This window comes from Acomys russatus, chromosome 14, assembly GCF_903995435.1.
Source record: "Acomys russatus chromosome 14, mAcoRus1.1, whole genome shotgun sequence".
Taxonomy (NCBI): Eukaryota; Metazoa; Chordata; class Mammalia; order Rodentia; family Muridae; genus Acomys; species Acomys russatus.
Genome location: NC_067150.1, coordinates 19,707,827 through 19,727,431, shown reverse-complemented (window position 1 = coordinate 19,727,431; position 19,605 = coordinate 19,707,827). Strand labels below are relative to the sequence as shown.

The following is a 19,605-nucleotide window of genomic DNA, read 5'->3' as shown; positions in this document are numbered from 1 at the left end:
AATTTTATTTATCTTCTTAAATAACCAGCTTTTAGATTCATTGACTCTTTGTGTTGTGTTCTTTATGACTATTTCATTAATTTTTTCTCAGATTTTACTAGTTCTTGTTGTCAAACAAATGTGAATTTGGTTCTTGTTTTTTGAAATTATATTCTATCATTAATTTATGTATTTGTTCTTTTTCTGATTTTTAATATAGAAACTTAGCTGTAAACTTACCTTAGAGCTGCTTTTGATGTGCCCCAGTAGCTATTTTGTGTCACATTCTCATTTTTATTTAGTTTTAATGATTTGTTTATTTTTAGTTTCTTCTTTAACCCATTCATTATTCACTAGTGAGCTGTTCAATCTCCACAAGCTTGTGTATTTACTAGAGATTTATTTGCTTTATATTCTGCATGTTAAAAAATTATTGTCAGATAGGACACATGAGGATATATCTTATTTCAGGTTTTCTGATTTGATTAAGATTTGCTTTGTGCTTTAAGGATGTATCCATTGGCTACTGAGTAGAATGTATATTCTTTGGTATTTGGATGAAATATTCTATTGATATCTACTTAGTGGTTTGCTTTTTAATATTATTTAATTCCACTATTTCTCTGTTCATTTTTTTAAGAACTCAAAACAAGTCAAAAAACAAGTAACTCAAATAAAAAGGAAGGAAGCCATGGATCTAAATAGAGAATTTTCAAAACAAGAAATAAAAATGTCTATGAACTATCTTTTCAAAAATGTTCAGCATCACTACTTCTTAGAGGCCTTGCAGGTATGGCTGCCATGTCACATGTATGTCAGTAGTGGGCAGAGAGGAGAGAGGGCATGTCTATGCTCAGTGTTCTGACCTGTGAACATCTGGGTGATTCGTAGCCTAACACTCCCTGATAAAAGAGAGCCTGAGATGAGCCCCTGCTGCCACAAAGAGGCCAGGACAGAGAGCTAGCCTGAGATGACCCCAGTCTAGCCCTGTGCATAAGACCTGGCAGGTAAGGCCACACCTGAAATGACCCCTGCCCAGTGTCATAACGCATGAGCAGGGTATAGGACTCCTGAGACCACTTCTGAGATGACCCTAGACACCCAAAAAACCAGGGACTACTAGGAGGAGCAAGTAAATGGTGGAGAAATGGAAGAGGAAGAGAAACAGAAGGATGTGGGCACAATGAATAGACTTGAGGATAACAAGAAACAGCCTGATGTAAGTTGTGATGCCACCTGGGACCATGGTGGGGTCCAGGCCTATGCTGCCACTGGGTCTGTGGCCCTGCAGCAGTAGCAGCTTGTTACCATTAAAGGCCAGGCAGAATTATCCCTGGCCTAGGCTGCCACCAGGGCACAGGTTGATGTCTGAGAGCTGTGCAGAACAGATTCTATCCCTTGCTCAGGTAGGCACTGTAGAAGAGCTGGCTTTGGGGATGTGAGAGTAAGAAGGCTGATGCTACCACTAGCCAGCTGCAGTACTTCGGAGCTCAGCTTGCACATAGCAGGAGTTGCAAGTGTGCCTGCCCCAGGTGTATGAGCATGGACAGCTGATCCTGCCACTTATCTTCCATGTGGTGACATGGATGAGAAAAGGACACCCTTCTCCTCCTCCACCCCTTACCACTTGAGGCAGGTAGGAGAATTGTTCCTGGGGTCATGAAAGCAGGAAAGCTGGTTCTGCCCCTCACCAGCTGCAGCACTCAGCAGAGCAGACTCTGCACCTCACCTGAACAGCACAGTAGAGTTGACCCTAATAGGAGAGGGATGGGCAAGCCAGCCCTGAAAGCATAAGTGTTGGAGAGTTGGCCCCACCACTTGTCTGCCATGTGATGACATGGGCAAGGGAGAGATGACACCCCCCTTCTCCCTTGCCATTTACCACAGACAGGAGAGCTGGCTCCAAGGTTAACAGAGCAGGAAAGCTGGCCCTGACTCTCACCTGCTGCAGCACTTGGGAGAGCAGGCCCTGCACCTTGCCTAGGCAGCACAGCAGAGCTGGCCCTAGACATGGAGCTTGCAGGTGAGCTAGCCCTGGGGGTGAGCATGGGAGAGCCAGCCCTACGCCTTGTCTGCTGTGGGATAGCACAGATGAGAGAGAGACACCCTCCTCTCCTCCCTCATCTCTTGCCACTTATGGCTGGCAGTAGAGCCGGACCCAGACTCGTTAGAGTGGGAGAACTGGTCATGTCTTTTACTGGCTGCAACACTGGGGACAGGAGGCCTTGCACCTTGCCTGGGTAGCAGGATGAGTTGTCCTCAAGGGTGTTAGAGTTGGAGAGCTGGGGGATGACCCGCTCAGGTACCTCTCAGACCCAGATCCCAGGCTTTGAATTACCCACACCCAACATCTACCCTATAGATAAGCTGCTGGGGTACATAAAGGGGTCAGTCCTATAGATCCAAAACTATAGAATCTCCACAAAACAGGGCAACGACAGGACATCCAAGAGTAGTTTCAGGGAGTTTCCAGTATTGATTGAGTCACAGAAGCCAGAGGCTTCATACAAGGGCAAGGAGTCATCTCAATAAACATTTGCAAGCAAAGTGTGGACAAAAGAGTATACTAGGGGACACACTGTGACACTATACAGCTTCCACAATGAGATTTTTTTTCTCTTTTGGGGAGAGGTTGCAAGGGTGGAAGGCAGGCACAAGGGGAAGGAAAAATGAATGGAATTGAGGTGCATGAATCAATTACAATATTTTTTTAATGCCCATCACCCTTAGCAAGGAAAAATTTAAATGTCTTCTCACTGCAGTCAGAATGCCAAAGATCAGCTAAACAACTGACAACAGATTGGGCACGTAACCAAGCTCTGTGATTCCTTGGTCTTGCCCAAAGGACTCAGCACTTCCTGCACAGATCCTTGCTTGGCGTGTTCATTGCCCTCTGTTCCCACCAGCTAGGAAACAGAAAAACAAAACCCTAAGCACTCTCCATCTGACAAACTGATAATGAAAATGCAGTGCACACAGAGTACATGGCACACTGTTTAGCTTCAGGAAAAATGAAATTATAAAATTTGCAGTGAAATGGATGGAACTAGAAAATACCATATTGGCCAATGTAACCCAGGTTCAGAAAAACAAGCATCATCTGTTCTTTCTCAGCTGAGGTTAAGAGCTACAGATCTTCAAATGTGATTATATAAGGTAGGTGTGGTGGCATATGCCTGTAATCCCAGAATTTGGGAGGCAGAAACAGGCATATTGCTGTGAGTTTGAGGCCAGCCTGGTCAACATAGAGAGGCCAGGACAACCAAGGCTACACAGAGAAACTCTGTCTCAAAAAAAAAAAAAAAAAAAAAACCCAAAAACAACAACAACAACAAAAGAGTATATAACCTAGAGTAACAAAAAGAATCAAGAAAATTAAAAGGAACCATGGGAAGGGCACTACTAGAGAGGGAAACAGCAAGGCACAAATTAAATGAAGGAGAAAATCATAAACATAGAGAGTGATTTAATTGGGAAAGGGGGAAGGATATCAGTACAGAAAGAGATGGACAGAAATGATACCAAAACACTAAAAATATTTGTGAAAATTATAAAAACTTTATAATTTTATTTACCTAACTTTTCATATAAGACATGTAAGTATATATTATACATAAATATTTTAATGAATTTATGCCATTTATAGTTTGAGAAGTACCAGTCTATGATTTGTCACTTCCATTGTCTATAGACATCTTCTGGACATGACATGGCTGTTTACACAGGAGCTCAAAGAAGCTGTGATTACCTGAACAGGATCAAGCTGGTCAAAAGTCAAGAATAAATGAGGTGAGGTTTCCTGAGGCCCCTTCCATAGCCAAGGAACTATTGCTACTTAGTTTCAGTTATGGCAGGCAGAGTCACTTTTTATCGGTAAGCTGCCTATGCCCCCAGTGAATGGGCCCCCCACCCGTGCACAGGCAGCACTAGTCAGATTCATAGGTTATATACTTGAAAGAAGAAAGGAAAAAGAGAGCGGCGGGGGAAGAGAAGGAGGGAGGGAGGAAGGGAGAAAAGAGAAAGGGAGGGAGGGAGGAAAGGAGGGGAAAAGAAGAAGGGAAGGAGGAAGAAGAAAAGGAAAAGGAGGAGAAAAAAGAGGAGGAGGCTAGGAAGAGAGCTTAGTACATAAGGGCACTTGTTGCTCTTGCAGAGGACTGGGCTTTAATTCTCAGTGTTCATGTAATGACTCACAACCATCATAACTCCAGTTCCATGAGATCCAATGCACTTCCCTGACTTTCACAGGCACTTAGATGTTGCACATACATACATACATACATACATACACACACACACACACACATACAGGAAAACACTGATACATATCAAATTAAATAAATCTAAAAGAAAAGAAAAAACATGAGCTTGGAGGGGAGATGTTTTGAGGGTGCCAGTAAGAACTGGAGGAGAGTGGGAATACATAGGATTAAGACACATTGCAAACCTATGTTAAAATGTCAAAAAAGCCATAAACTATTATTAAAAAATAAATAATCCCAACATATAGGTTTCTAAAACACGTTTGTGAGCATGCATTGGCTGGACTTAAACACAGAGCCCTGAATTTAATTTTCCTAACAACCTTCTCTGTAAAACCCCAGCCTTGCTGGTTGTTGCACGTCCTTTCCCAGAGCCAGTTCCCACAGAAGACGGCCTCTGTCTGCCTGTGGGGCTGGAGGAGCCTTTGATTGCAGCTTCTTTTCAAACAGAGTTATTAATCTCCAGTGACATTGGCCTGCCAGCTCTGGCTTGCTTAATGGGGAAGAGTTACTCCCTAGCTACAGAATGCTTTAAAACAGTTTTTTCAGCACTTCTGATAATTCTCCTTCATCTGGCCCCAGAAAACCCTCACTTGGGAGTAGACCTGAAGAAATGCTCTTTGAGAGAACAGTGCTGCAGGCTTTAAGATGCATCTGAAGTGATAAAGCTCTTTCTACTCACTCTCTTTATTCCCTCCCATAACTTCCTCTCTGTCTTCATTTTTTGATCAGTTGGTGAAAGGATTTCTTATTTTTCTGTCGCATTAAGAAGCAGAAATTGCCATCCATGTCTTCCAGCAATAGGAGTGAACCTTCCACTAAGTTCGAAAGCTGGGCCTAGGTTCGACATGATCTATGGCTGAAGGATGGGGACACAGCCTCCTCCGTCTTCTTTAAACAAAGCAGAACACTCAAGTATCTACACACAAGACATGCTCCACTGGCCCAGCTCTCAGTTTCCTTACTCTGTGAGGGCCTCAGTGTTCCTGGAGTGGAGCCCATCAGAAAGCATCCAAAGCAGAAATATGGACCCCAAGCCTTAGCAATACTGCAGGGTTTGTCTGTTCTTTTCATCCAACTGATTTGGAGGATGCTATTTAAATGTTTTAGACTCTTAAGTATATGGTGGTTTTCACTATATTTTTTAAGGCAGGAAAATAAAATCATGATTTTAGAAAAGCAGGTGAGTTAATACAGATTACCCATCAAAGCTATGCTTTTATCACCACACTAAGGGAAAATCTAGGACACTCTTTCCTACTGTACCCAAGACCAGTAACACAAAGGACACAGCCTTCTTTCACTCCAAGATACTGTCAGGAATATGTGTAATAAACATCCCATAAAGTTGTTGTCAACTGATGGGTGTTGATGCTGCTACCCCTAGGTAATGCAAAATACCATCAAAATACATTATAGACATATAAAAAATGTCATGCTGAAATGCATCTTTCCGTATGCTAACTAAAAAGTGCTAAATTAAATTAAGAGAAAAATGCAAACCAGGACAACACTGACGACCAACTACCTCTAAGAAAAATCAAAATAACAATTTACCCAATGGTGGCAAGATTCAAATTTCTTTTTTTTTTTTTTTCTTTTTCTTTCTTTTTTTTTTTTATTAATTTATTCTTGTTACATCTCAATGTTTATCCCATCCCTTGTATCCTCCCATTCCTCCTCCCCCCCCCACCATTTTCCCATTATTCCCCTCCCCTATGACTGTTCCTGAGGGGGATTACCTCCCCCTGTATATCCTCATAGGGTATTAAGTCTCTTCTTGGCTACCTGCTGTCCTTCCTCTGAGTGCCACCAGGTCTCCCCCTACAGGGGACATGGTCAAATGTGAGGCACCAGAGTACGTGAGAAAGTCATATCACACTCTGCACTCAACTGTGGAGAATATTCTGACCACTGGCTAGATCTGGGAAGGGGTTTAAAGTTTACCTCCTGTATTGTCCTTGGCTGGTGCCTTAGTTTGAGCGGGACCCCTGGGCCCAAATCTGCCTATCATATTGTTCTACTTGTAGATTTCTAGGACCCTCTGTATCCTTTTATTTTGCTATTCTCCCATGCGTCTCTCATTTAGAGTCCCAATAGGATGCCCTCCCCTCTGTCCCAGTTTCCTGGTAAGTGAAGGCTTTCATGGGACATGCCCCTTGGGCTAGTATGCAGATATAAGTGAGTATATACCATTTGATTCTTTCTGCTTATGGGTTAACTCACTCAGTATGATCATTTCTAGCTCAATCCATTTATCCACAAATTTTGGGAATTCCTTGTTTTTAATAGCTAAGTAGTATTCTATAGTGTAAATGTACCACAGTTTCTTTATCCATTCTTCTACTGAGGAACACTTAGGCTGTTTCCATGTTCTGGCTATTATGAATAAGGCTGCTATGAACATGGTTGAGCACATTTTCTTGTTGTGTGCTGGAGCACCTTCTGGGTATATTCCAAGGAGTGGAATAGCTGGGTCTTGAGGAAGCCCTGTTCCCATTTTTCTGAGATAGCACCAGATAGATTTCCAAAGTGGCTGTACTAGTTTGCATTCCCACCAGCAATGAAGGAGTGCTTGAAAGACTGAACAGGACAACTCACACGGTTGCCTATATACTAGTTTCATTATTATTATTCATTTCCTTAAAAATTAATAACTTTAATTTTTAAAACAACTTTAAGTTATATAAGATGTGTACAGAAAAATAGAAGCCACGTACATTCCCCCAATTCCATACAAAATGTCTTCTATTACTACTAACATGTAAAACACATGTAGTATGTTACAGTTGAATCAATATCAATACATTGTTATTAACTAAACATTCCATAGTATACATTAAGGACCACAGTTCTGTGGGTTTTAATTAAGCCAACTGGCCCTTAAAACACCCTATATCCCTCTTGTTCACTGCATAAACACACACACACACACACACACACACACACACACACACACACACGCACACACACACACACCACCACCACCACCACCACCACCACCACCACCACTACCACCACCACCACCACCACCACCACATACCACACAATAACACATCATTAACCATCAATAGTTTACTTGACTGCCTTTATCATTTCCCACAAAACCATGGAGTTAGAATCACAAAGTTTGTTGCCTTTGAGTTGGTTTTGTCACGGGAAACTATGCTTTTTTAATCAGCTGGAATAGCTCAAGGCCCAAACTCTTGTTCTTTGGGTCACATATCTTTTTTCACCAGTGTCCATACTTATCTCTCTAAATCTGTCCAGAAGAGCTGTTGACATTGATGAGTTTGAAAAAGAACCCAAGGGACCACAAATTTTTAGCCATATATATGCACTAAAGCAGGGGTTCTCAACATCCCTAATGCTAAGACCATTTAATACAGTTCCTCATGTTGTGGTAACCCAGAAACATAAAATTATTTTGTTGCTACTTCATAACTGTAATTTTGCTATTGTTATATGTTGTAATGTAAATATATTATATACAAGATAGCTGATATGTGACCCATGTGAAAGAACCACTTCCCTAGAGTATGCACAGATTTTCTACCATGGTTCATGTCCCTAGTCTACTGAAATGGTATCTGGCTTATGAATCATGTTCTGTCCATTGCCCTTTATTTTACTCATTTCCTGTTGTTCTGATTCCACTAGCATACCACATTGAGGAATATCTCATGTCAGTCAGTAGTGGTCCCACCCTAGTATGGGCAGCACAAACCTCCTGAAAGCCAGGTTGGCCCTGTAGTGAATGCAGGACACACGCCGTGAGATCTCCAGGAAAAGAGGATACATCACCCTGAAATGTTTTACTGCACAGTAGACATATGACGTGATATGCTGAGTGTGAAAAGCAGTGTTCAGAGGCAACTCAGAGGGGCACGATTGGGACATGAGCCAGCTGGACAGGGGCAGTAATTGAACACCACTAAGCCTGAATTGCCTGGAGAGGTACCAGGAATATGGATGAAGACAAATAAATAATTATGAGTTATTTGTCATGGAGAGCTCAGAGATAATGAGAACAGCAAAACTATTGTAATTATTCATGGTTGCCCACAGTAAGTATGGGCATGATACTATGCTGTTGCTAGGAGCGTCACTCAATTTGTATGCTAGACATAGAGCTGTCAACTTGGACTTGACTAGGAAATCTCTCTTCTCACCTTCCCTCTTTCTCCATCTCTCTCTCTGTCTCCATACTGCTGCCTCTCTGAGTCTGGCCATTTCTAAGGCACTGGGTCAGGTACACAGATAATAAAGGTTCAAAAGATAAAGATCTGGCAATGTGTATTTGGAAGTGAGCGAAGAAGGAAAGAAGAAATGAGGAAGAGAGAGAAGAAGGGAGAAAGGAGGAGGATGGGGATGGCTTCTGGACCTGCAGAGAACCCCCCTCTCTAGTCAGTACCCCACAAGGATAGCACAAGCCCAGTGTCAAAAAAGAGAATGAAGAAAGAGGGAGTATAAGGCAAGAAAGCAAGTTATCAGGTCTGCTTCCCGCAGACCTCTGGATACTTGCTTATAGCAGCTCTCTGACCTGGACACAGAAGCAAGAGGAAAGGAGCGCCCTCCATCTGTCTGTCTGTCTGTCGGTCTCCTCTCTCTCTCCCTCCCCCTTCCTCTCTCTCTCTCTCTCTCTCTCTCTCTCTCTCTCTCTCTCTCTCTCTCTCTCTCTCTCTCTCACACACACACACACACACACACACACACACACACACACTCGGAGAGAAAGAACTACACCTACCTATTGGAAGTGTCTGATTCAGGGAACCAGGCAGCTGTCCTAATGCAGGCATTTCTGGCCTCTCACTTTTTTTCCTGTAGCATGGCCTCCCTCCCCCTCCCCCTGCACCTACAGGTGTTCCAGCATGAGAGAAGCTACACTGTAAATGAGCCTAATGAAAGGTCCTCAGAATAGGTGATCCTGGTTGTGCTTAGATGGGAAACCTGAGGCGTCCTGTGTAGAAGAGGCTAGACGTAGAGAAACAGGGCACCCAGCCACAGAGCTCCTAGCAAGAACACACATTCAGCCATTAACCTCCGAAGTGCTTTCAGCTAAGGAAAAACAGAAAATGCCCCAAAGTCTCTGACTAAGATGAATAGCTCTGTGGAGAGGGAGAGGCCTCGGCTCTCAATGCTCAAGCTAGATCTTGTTAAATCTTGCTCTTGTGCAGTCCTCCACTCTGCCTTCCAGTCAGACCTCTCTTGTATCTTGTATTCAAACCCCACCTGCTTGACCTTGAACAGAATAAGTGACAAGGTTCGTGTCAGTTCCCTTGTTGGCAGAGTGGGGCAATGGTACTTTTTGGTCAAGAAGGGTTAGGCTGTCAAGTAATGACATGAAAATCATGACATGAAAACAGCAATCTGGTTCCCTCTAAGATAACATCAGCACAAGGCAATAACTTTCTCCTGCCATTAAGCATGGAGATAAGGGTGACCCCACAAGATAGAGATGGATGGATTGGAGAATGCGTTTTCAGGATAAGAACCCTTGGGTAAGTCTCCTCACAATAAATCAGGTTATGAAAGGCAGAAAGTGAACATACAGCAAGTGAGAATTTGGCTTAGCCAGTCATGAGAAGACATTACGGGCTTGCAGGTCTCCACCATCCAGGGGTGGTACATGCTTTCACACAAGTTTCCAAGCTGGCAAATATACACCCTACTAGTTATGGCATCCAGGCAGGGACAAGCCTCTCTAAGATGCTCTTACTATTTCAAGCATATGGAAAACAGAGTCCTGACACTGCTCCCAGAGGCTTAGCCATCATCCCTCATGCACAGTCAGTCAACTACGTATTGGCTGCTTGTCATTGTACATTCTTAGTTTTCTCTACCATGAGCCATCTCCTCCCTCTTTCAATGGGCTTTATGTTCTTTTTAATAATCTACTGGGAAAAAAAAAAACACCAGAAGGCAGGTACATATGCTGGAAAGTCCCTTGATCTTCCTGAAGGTACATTTAAGAAACTGAAAATTTGAACATCTGAGTCTTGGAGTTTCAAGACTATGATCAGCTTCCCTGTGTACAGTGGAAAGGGAATGAAGCCCCATGCTTGGGCCACTGAGTGTACTAGTTACTTTTCTCAAAAGCAACTTAAGGAGGAGGGGGTTTCATTTAGACTTGCAGTCCACTGTGGCAGGGAAGCCATGGCATCAGGCAGTTGACACAGCTAGCTCTTGATCCAGCTAGGCACAACGCATCTGCTCTCAGGGAAAAGAGAACTTTGAATCCCCCTACTCTAAGAGCTTTCTCCATTTTATTCAATATAGGGCAACACAAAGAAGGACCCACATTCTGTGCAGGTTGTCACATCTCAATCAACCTTACCAAAATAACCCTTCAAATGCAAGTCTGTACTTTTCTCTCTTTCATGATTTTCTATCAAGCTGACACCATATTAACCAATCACTAAACATCATACAGAAAAGCACCTGCCTATACCATGACCAACTGTGATCAGACTCTGATCAGTTGTCCAAACCTCTGTGTACTGAGCCTGACTCAGGGATTAGTCTTCTTCAGTGAAACTCAGATGTCTTCTAGGAGCCATTCAAAAACAATTCACAAGTGGAATTTCATAAAAACTAAAAAGCTTCTGTAACAGCAAAGGAAGCAATCAATCTAATGAAGAAGAGAAGAGTCTCCTCCAGCTATACATCTGATAGACAATTAATATCCAGAATATACAAGAATCCAAGAAACAAAGATTCATGAAAAACAAATGACCCAGTTAATTAAAAGTGGACGATGAGTCTGAACAAAGAGTTCTTAAAATAAGAAATAAAAATATCATAGAAGTATCTTTAATGGTGTTCAACATCTCTAGCAATTAGAGAAATGCAAATTAAAACTATTTTGGTGTCTCATCTTCTGTGAGTCAATGAAGTTGGATAGAACATGGGGAAGGGGAGCACTCTCTCACTCACTGTTGGTGGGACTGCAAACTGACAGAGCCAGTCAGAAAAGCAGTTTGGAGAGTTCTCAAAAAAAAAAAACTGAAATAGATCTACCATATGATCTAGCTATAACACTTCTGAATATATGCTCAAACAACTTGACATCTTACTGCACAGATAATTGCTCAGCCACATTCTTTCCCATTCTATTCACAATAATGAAAACAATCTCAATGTCCTTCAAAAGATGAATGCATGATAAATGTGGCACATATACACAATGGATTTCTATTCAGCTGTGAAGAAAAATGTAATTATAAAATGTTTAGTTAAGTGGATGGAAATACAAAATATAATGAGTAAGATAACCCAGGCCCAGAAGGAAAAATGTACATGTTCTCTTCTATTTGTTAGCCCTAGTTCCAAATCTGTAGGCATGAATATTTCACTTAGAATAACTTCACATACCAGAAAAGTAAAAAAGGGACCAGAGGGAGATGGGTAGAAGGAGCTCTGATGAGGATGATAATTGGATGGGGAAAAAGAAGAATGGAGACTTTAACTGGGCAATAAAAAGCAGAAGAGAGTAAAGAGAGATTGCACTAAGGATGTTTGAAAAGGCCTAGGGCAATGTGTTATCTTACATTTACTTAAAGTACAGACCAGCCATTCAGTTTGCTATTTCCTGGGAAGACTATTTCTCCCACTCTCAGCATTCCTTAGCTGCCTGTAGTTCTTTGTTTAAGGTTTCATTAGCATGTCTGTTGTTGCTGTCATGCTTAGGCAGTTGTGATAATGAGACTTTATGACACACATGTAACATTACACAACTGAGCAAGTTGTAAAGTTGTACTTGTGTAATTACTGCATGTGTGTGTGTGCAAATATATAGTTTAAGTCCACTTTGAATGCTAAAGTTTCCGCCCAATAGCCGTAGACTATCTGTCAAACCTCTCAGGATACTCCTAAAGCAATATAGGCCATTGCTACTGTTTTTGGTTGCCTCCCTATTGCTGAAGACACTATACAATTTGAAGACAGGACTCGAAGAAATTGAGCTGGGACTGATCTGAAATCCTTCTCCCTACTCTAAGAATCGGCTCCCATAATGTTGGAAGATGCTATGCAAGCTACCAAAGGAAAGGAAAAAAAGCCATCCAACATCCCTACCCAGCTGTAAAGCCTGGGAACCACAACTAACTGTTGCTATGATACAGTGCAGCAGTGACGCTTACATCTTCGCAGTAACTAACGGATATCTAACTGAACTTAAAGCCCACCCAATGGGAAGCAATCCATGGGATTGTAAACATAGCTAGCTATATATAACAGGTGAAATCATGGGTCCTAGAAAAGAACATGCTTCTGCCATTTTTCTCAACCAATATAATTTCTAACTTAGATATAAATACTCATCCTTATACCCACATATTAAGTATAGAAGAAGTCATCAATTTTAAAGGGAGTTGGAGGAAACACATGAGAAATTGAAGAAGCAAGAGGCAGATGAAAATTATGTAAATAGTGCTTATATGGGACATTTTCAGAAAGAGTTTTCTTTGATTATTCACTTTACATCCTGATAGTAGCCTCCTCTCTCCTCTTCTCTCAGTCCCACACTCCCATCCTCTTCCTCTTTCCCCTTCCCCTACTCCTCAGAAAATGGAGCCCCCCCCCCTTTCCCATCCACCCTAGCTCATTAAGTCACTTCAGGACTGAACATGTCCTCTTCCACTGTGGCCTGGCAAGGCAGTCTCACCAAGGTAAAGTGATCAAAAAGCTGGCAACAGAGTACATGTCACAGACAGCCTCTGCTCCCACTATTAGAGGACTCACAAGAAGCCTGAGCTGCCCACCGGCTACATCTGTGTTGGGGGCCTAGGTCCAGGACATGCATGGCTCTTGGTTGGTACTTCAATCTCAGCAAGCCCTTCTGGGTCCTGGTTAGTAGGCGCTGTTGGTCTTCTTGTGAAGTGCCTGCCACCTCCAGGTCCTTCTATCCTTCCCCCTATTTTTCCACACAACTCTCTCTGTATCACCCAATTTTTTGCTGTAAGTCTCAGCATCTCTTTTGAAGTGCTACTGGGTGGAGCCTCTAGAGGACATGTCTGCTAGGCTGTATGTGAGCATAAAAGAGTATCCTTAGTAGTGTCAGGGGTGGGTTCCCTCCCATGAGATGGGTCTTGGGTTGGTGACAGCATTGCTTGGACATTCCCTCAATCTCCAGAATGAATTTTTTTGTTTTGTTTTTAAAACAGGGATTCTCTGTTTAGTCCTGGATACCCTGGAACTAACTTTTTAGACCATACTAGCCTCAAATTCAGATATCTGCCCGGGATTAAAGAGTGTGCGCCACTACTGCCATGCTCAAAACCTTTATTTTTAATTAAACAAAACTGAAGAGTAACCGAGAGGCCCCAGTAACCTATCAACTCAATGTTCTGTTTCCTGAGGTTCAGATTGGAGCAAAAGGCTGGAAGTGTAGACAAGTGAGCAGTCCTGGTCACAATGTACCCACACAAACCACCATTGGCTCTGCTTGGCTCTGTCCTGCAAAGTGATCTGACAGTTTGACAGAACAGTATGAAATCTTTCAAGAGCCAACCCCTGAACTTGGCTGGCATGAGAGCCCAGAATTCTCTCAACATGGCATTCCTGGGGAAATTTTAATTTTATAAAGACTATTCTTTAGTGTGATAGACAAAAGAAATAACACTGAAGATTTTCATTACTGTCAGGACAGTTACATCCAGAAATCTATGCAAAATTTATTGCTCCAAGTACTGGTCTTGGCTTTTCTGATCATTATACTTATCTCAATTTTCATCATGTAATTTTCTACTTAACTTCTAAAATCCATGTCTATATATTTTATTTTAAGCATGCAAATAAAATATTGTCCAGAAAACGAGTCTGACGAATGATTGCTAATGCCTAATGAAGACAGAAGGGCTTAACAAAGCAAAATCATATCCCTAACGAGCTTAATGGTGTCATTCTTTAAAGCTGTTTAAAAGTTCTTATTATATCATTTATTCTCTAAATGTATTTAGCAAATCATTTTAAAGCATATAATGGAAAGATAAAAATAGCACTCGAACAAATCAAATTTCTAAATTAAGGGAGCCTACATTAGTAAAATTGTTCCAACTTTCTCAGCCCTTGGATAACATGTTTGTTTGTTTGTTTGGTGTGTGTGTGTGTGTGTGTGTGTGTGTGTGTGTGTGTGTGTGTGTGTGTGTGTGTGTAGAATCCTTAGTCCACGTTGATTTGATGGCAGCCATGGAATCAAGTGCTCAGAAAACCCAAGTCAGCATGGTCTTTTATGAGTAGGCTCCCTATGAGAGGGTCCCTGGATGGAACAGGCTGGGAAAAGTCCACTAAGGCAGCCACCAAGTAGGAAGGTGACTTTCAATCCAGCCCTGCTCTCATAAGATGTGAGTGATGCTTCACATCTGGAGACTACATGATGTTCTTTGCTGTGTTTGTGGCACAGGCTTTGTGTATTGGGGAAAAATTATTAATAAGTGGAATAATTTTTAAGACATCCAGCTATGCACTTGTGTATTCCAGATGATGTGACAGATTACTATAGGCCAAGCAGCTGTCAGAACAGATAATGCCCGGAAGGATAGAAGCCCAAGATCTAAACCCCAAGATTTGATCTTTTATGAGTTTTTTTGCCTGTTACACAAACAATACCTTCCTGCTGTGCTTGTGATGAAAGGGGTGGGTGTCTGAAGGCCTCTGGCAAAAGAGGACTAATCATCATCATTTGGCCTCTGTCTTCATGAGCACATCACCTCCCCAGAACCCTGTCTCTTAATACTATCATGTTGGGGATAGAGATTTCAATATGTGAATTTAGTGAACACAAATCATTCAGACCCTCAAGCCTTTACCTGTATCTCCTTCTAGAAAGAGTATATGGGGCATTTTAGAGAAGAACCACAATGCTCACACCTCATCTTAGGGAAACCTAGTTTGGCCTCCATCAGGAAATCACATTTCAGGATAATGTTGTGTTTCTAATTGGTACAATTTAAATATGGCTCTCTTCATGGTCAGACCTAGTTCTTGGGATCATCCAAATCCTTATTACATGTATGACAATGTAAGCTCATTTAACTCAGAGATTCCGACGATATACTCTCACACTTATGGTATAGTGGGAAGAGCTAACTGCATGACATATGTCAGCATTAGGACAATGTTTGATGAAGTATTTGCGTTCCATTCATAGCAAGGATAACTGTCAGTTCTATTTTTTTCACAGCCCTTATAGACTACTTATGAAGACAAACATTTTAATTAAGAAGCAACATTTGTAATTTCAATAAAGAAACATCACAAGTAGCATTGGGTTAATTTGTGAGGACAGTTGACCTCTTTTTCTAATTACTTGTACATGTTACTGACATAAAAATTAACTATATACAAAGGACAAACAGTTCCATCTATGATGACAGGGGTGGTATATATCAAACATACAGCTAGGATTTCCTAAACTAGTATAGTGAATCTTTCTGTTAATCTGACTTTGAGGTTGAATTTCTTGGTATTGGAAGCAATTCAACAATGAGAAGAAGTGTGCTAGTTTTATTCTGATTTTTGCTCTGGATGAGCATATATATTTAGCTCATAAAATATGCCAAGTTCAATGGATATTCATATACAATTATGCTTCAATAAATAATTTAAGAAAGCTCCTTTAATCTATGAAAAAAGATCCCCTGTTACTGTAGGTGTCTCTCATTTTTATGTTTGGTAATATAAGACAGCAAGACAGAGTTTACTGGATCTATTACAATGGGAGAGAGAAACTCAACTCAACTCTAAAGATAGCAAAGATAGCACAGGCACTCTAGACAATGAACATTGGGGCTCAGTGGATGAACATTACTAAGAAAGTTCAATCAAACATCAAATGATGAGGAATTGTGACTTAGATAATCTAGTGAGAGCTACTGTAGTAAACATCTTAGGTGTCTCCAAAATGTCTATGTATTAAAGTCTTCATCACTAAGGCAGCAATTTTGGATGTTCATTAAAATGTTAGGAAGTGGAAACTCCTGTGAGGTCACCAGATTATTAGTTCTATCCTATCAAGTGGAACTATGGGTCAACAATTTCTTCTTCTCCCATCACTCAGATCTACTGTCTGCTTCCAGGAGGCTGTCTCCTCATTGAGCAAAACAATTGGATCAATCTAAAATAAAATAAGACCTCCAAAAATGTGAACCAAAGTAAACCTTTTCTGTCTGAGTGCTCATTTATCTCATGTATTTGTTAGAATATGTACATCACAGACAGACAATGAGTTAATATAAAATTCTTACTAAAAGCTAGCCAGATGTTAGGGGCAATATATATATTTCAGATTATATATGATTGTTATCCCCTCACTTGTATCTTCCAGTTCCTACCCTCCCTCCCTCTTTTGCCCTATTCCTCTCCCCTAGACCTCTGACAGAAGAGAATCTCCTCCCCCACCATATGACCACATCCTATTGGCTCTCATCTGGGTAGCCTGCTTCTCCTTCTTCTGTGTGCTGCTGGGCCTCCCACTAAGGGGAAGTGATCAAATTGGGTGCACCAGAGTTCATGTCAGAGGCTGTCCCTGCTCTCCCCACAGCCGTGGAGAATGAGATATCCATTGGCTAGATCTGAACTGAGGGTCTAGGCTTGGGCCCAGGGGGGCCTGCACAAACTGTTGTACCAACCAAGGAATTACCTTAACTAAGGTTATTTTTATACATAAGTATAGAATCTTATATGTCGATTCAAATTGGACCTATACAACTCATTTACAAATATAAGATTTCCGTTGAGACTTTTCAAAGGCTGCTATTCCAAACTATTTAGAATAGTTAACTTATACAAGGTAATGGTTAGCCAATAAAACTCATGGTCATGTTATATACTAGCTCTGCCATGACAGGGTAAGCAAGTCCTTTGTATTTCCTGCTTCACAATTATGTCTGCCAGATATACTGGGCTGGAAGGCTGAATATGATGCTCCAACATTATCGAGATTGGGTGACTGACCAGGCAGCAAACTGTCTCTGTGATCTCTTAGTTTACAAAGCTGCCTGCTTGCACTTCCTGTTTAAGCAATGATTTTACTCCTTCTCGAGTCTCTGGTGAGTTTGAAGACGAGATAGCTATAGTTTCACAGTTAGGCTTAAAAGTTGCTAGGATTTAAGAAAATGTTTTAAAGTCTAGAAAGATGTTTTTAAGTTGAAAATTACAAGATAATATAGAGAATAATTTAGGTAAAAAAAAAACTTTAGATAGGATAGATAGAATTGTCTTCAAGGTTGCCAAACACAAATAAGCTAAACATTTTGGATGTAACTTTTACACATGACTTTCTTGGCTGTTTCATAACTGTTCTTACTGTATATAGTTTATTATAAATAAATTAAAAAATAAAAAAGTAGACTAGGGAAGGGAAGACAAAAGGCCAAATATATGCCTACCTGAAAATAAGCTTTACAGTCTGACCAGCGCTTGGTCAAGATTCTGTTGTTGGTACTACTGGTGCAGCTCCTAATATCCCATGGAGCCTTCCCTGGGAGAGGCCTCTGAATGAAATGTCCTTGGCAAGATCCATTTAAAGTAATAAAAAAAAAATAAGGCATGGAGTAGTGTTCTGAGTCTACTGGTGAGGACTGACACCTTGCGGTGTGGATCTGAAGAGTCAAGTCATACTCAAGGCCCTTTCAAGTATAAAGTAAAGCTAACTTCTTCCCAAGAAGTAGAGAAAGAGTGGTTGTCAATGAGGAGTGCAATAGCCAGATCTAGTGCCACAGTTCAGAGAGCAGCCAGTCTCAAGGGTCATTTTCCATACAGCAGAGTGGAGTCACACTATTGATGCAGCTGTTTCCATCATCTACAAACTTAGAGATCTGGGGAACGTGGTTCACATCACAAAGATTCTGTGTCCTTCTTCTGTGAAAGCATGAGTATTGGTTGAGGGCAGGGTCACTGCAAGGTTTGAACTAGTAGAGACCACAAATCCCATTGGGTGGTATATGGAGCACCATTATTCATCATGGAAGCAGCAGGAAGTCTCCTTCAGTAATGCCCAGCTGTGTCCTCATGTCTGCTCAACTGGACACCATATGTATGTTTACAGTTAGGTTATTGTAGAATCAGGCAAACATTGCTATAAAGGAGTTTGAAATGCATTCCAGCATAACATGGCAGGATTGGCCAGTCCTGGGAGGCTGAAGGAATCATAGCAAAAGAGATTCTTGAGAGCAAACACTGAGGTTCAGGAACCATTCTTGGAACCTTGGTGATCTTGAGTGATGAAGATTTGAGTAACACTTGGGTAACTTTCAGGTACCCTTTCATTAAGTGGTAATGACTTGAGGGATCCCAATGCAGAATCTAAGGCCCAGAAGGCAAAATATACAATGCAATAGAGAAAGAAGATGTCTGATATAGGGCAAAAGTGATACTAGATTAGGAATTCTGAACATCATGCACATTGTCACGTCACCTTCAGTCTCTCTGGGTCAGAGATTTCTTAAGGTGAGTAGATTTGCATCTCGACACAGACACTGCCATATTTAAGGCTCTGAAGACAGTAGCCACTACACTCACAATGTCTTGTCCCCTGGGCTCATCTTGGAATCTTCAGAAGCCCGTGAATCCTGTTTAACAATTGGTTATGGGGGCATATTCCCAACAACCACACTTGTGGAGGTCACATCACCTGGTGCACTGGGCTGATTTCATTAGCTGCAGCGCTGTGGGGCAGGAAGATCCCAGGTTGACTGCAGAACTCAGGGACGTGTATAATGACACCTCCCAAGTTGCTGTGTACACAACACTTGTACTTTTAAAATATCAGAATATGAACATATGAGAGATCTGTGCTGAGGATATGAAAAGAGGTATATCCCACACGGGCAACTGGCAAAGAGATTTGCCAGGAGGGAGAGTGTCAGGGGTGATTGATTTAGGCTCTCTGTGGCTTACGTGAACAGCCTTCATAGAACCCATTGACTAAAGGACGTAATGATTTCCTTCGTATTCTATCCCAAAGTACCAATAAAGTAGAAGCCTCTAATATCTGGATGTAGAGATCTTATTAAAATGATAAATGGCCTCTCCCATTCTCATTAGTTTTTAGCCCAGGGAGAAAAGGCAGATGTGGCTGCCTATGAGGGACAAAACTTCCAACCAAAGAAATAGGCCAACAGCTCTGAACTTAGAGGTGGAATAACCCATTTTCAAGGAATGAGAGCACCGAGGACCTGGTAAATAGCTTAGGCTGAGCGGACGGACTCAGCAGAAGAGTAGGAAAATGGCTTACAAAAAGCCCTTTTCTCAGCAGCTACTTCAGTCACCAACAATCACTGTTTAGAGCATCCTCCTGCCTGGCTCCACCCCCACTGTGATCTATGACATTGTGGTAGTCACTGCACCCTTCCTGTGAGACACA

The 19,605-nt window shown here is 41.6% G+C and overlaps 1 non-coding gene across 1 annotated transcript; it reads left to right on the top strand.

The window, feature by feature from the left end:
* The first annotated feature begins 746 nt into the window (after positions 1–746).
* On the top strand, positions 747–879 carry LOC127198816 (small nucleolar RNA SNORA17). The gene has a single exon (XR_007831862.1). It is a non-coding gene; the product is annotated as a small nucleolar RNA SNORA17 (small nucleolar RNA).
* The last annotated feature ends 18,726 nt before the right edge of the window (positions 880–19,605 follow it).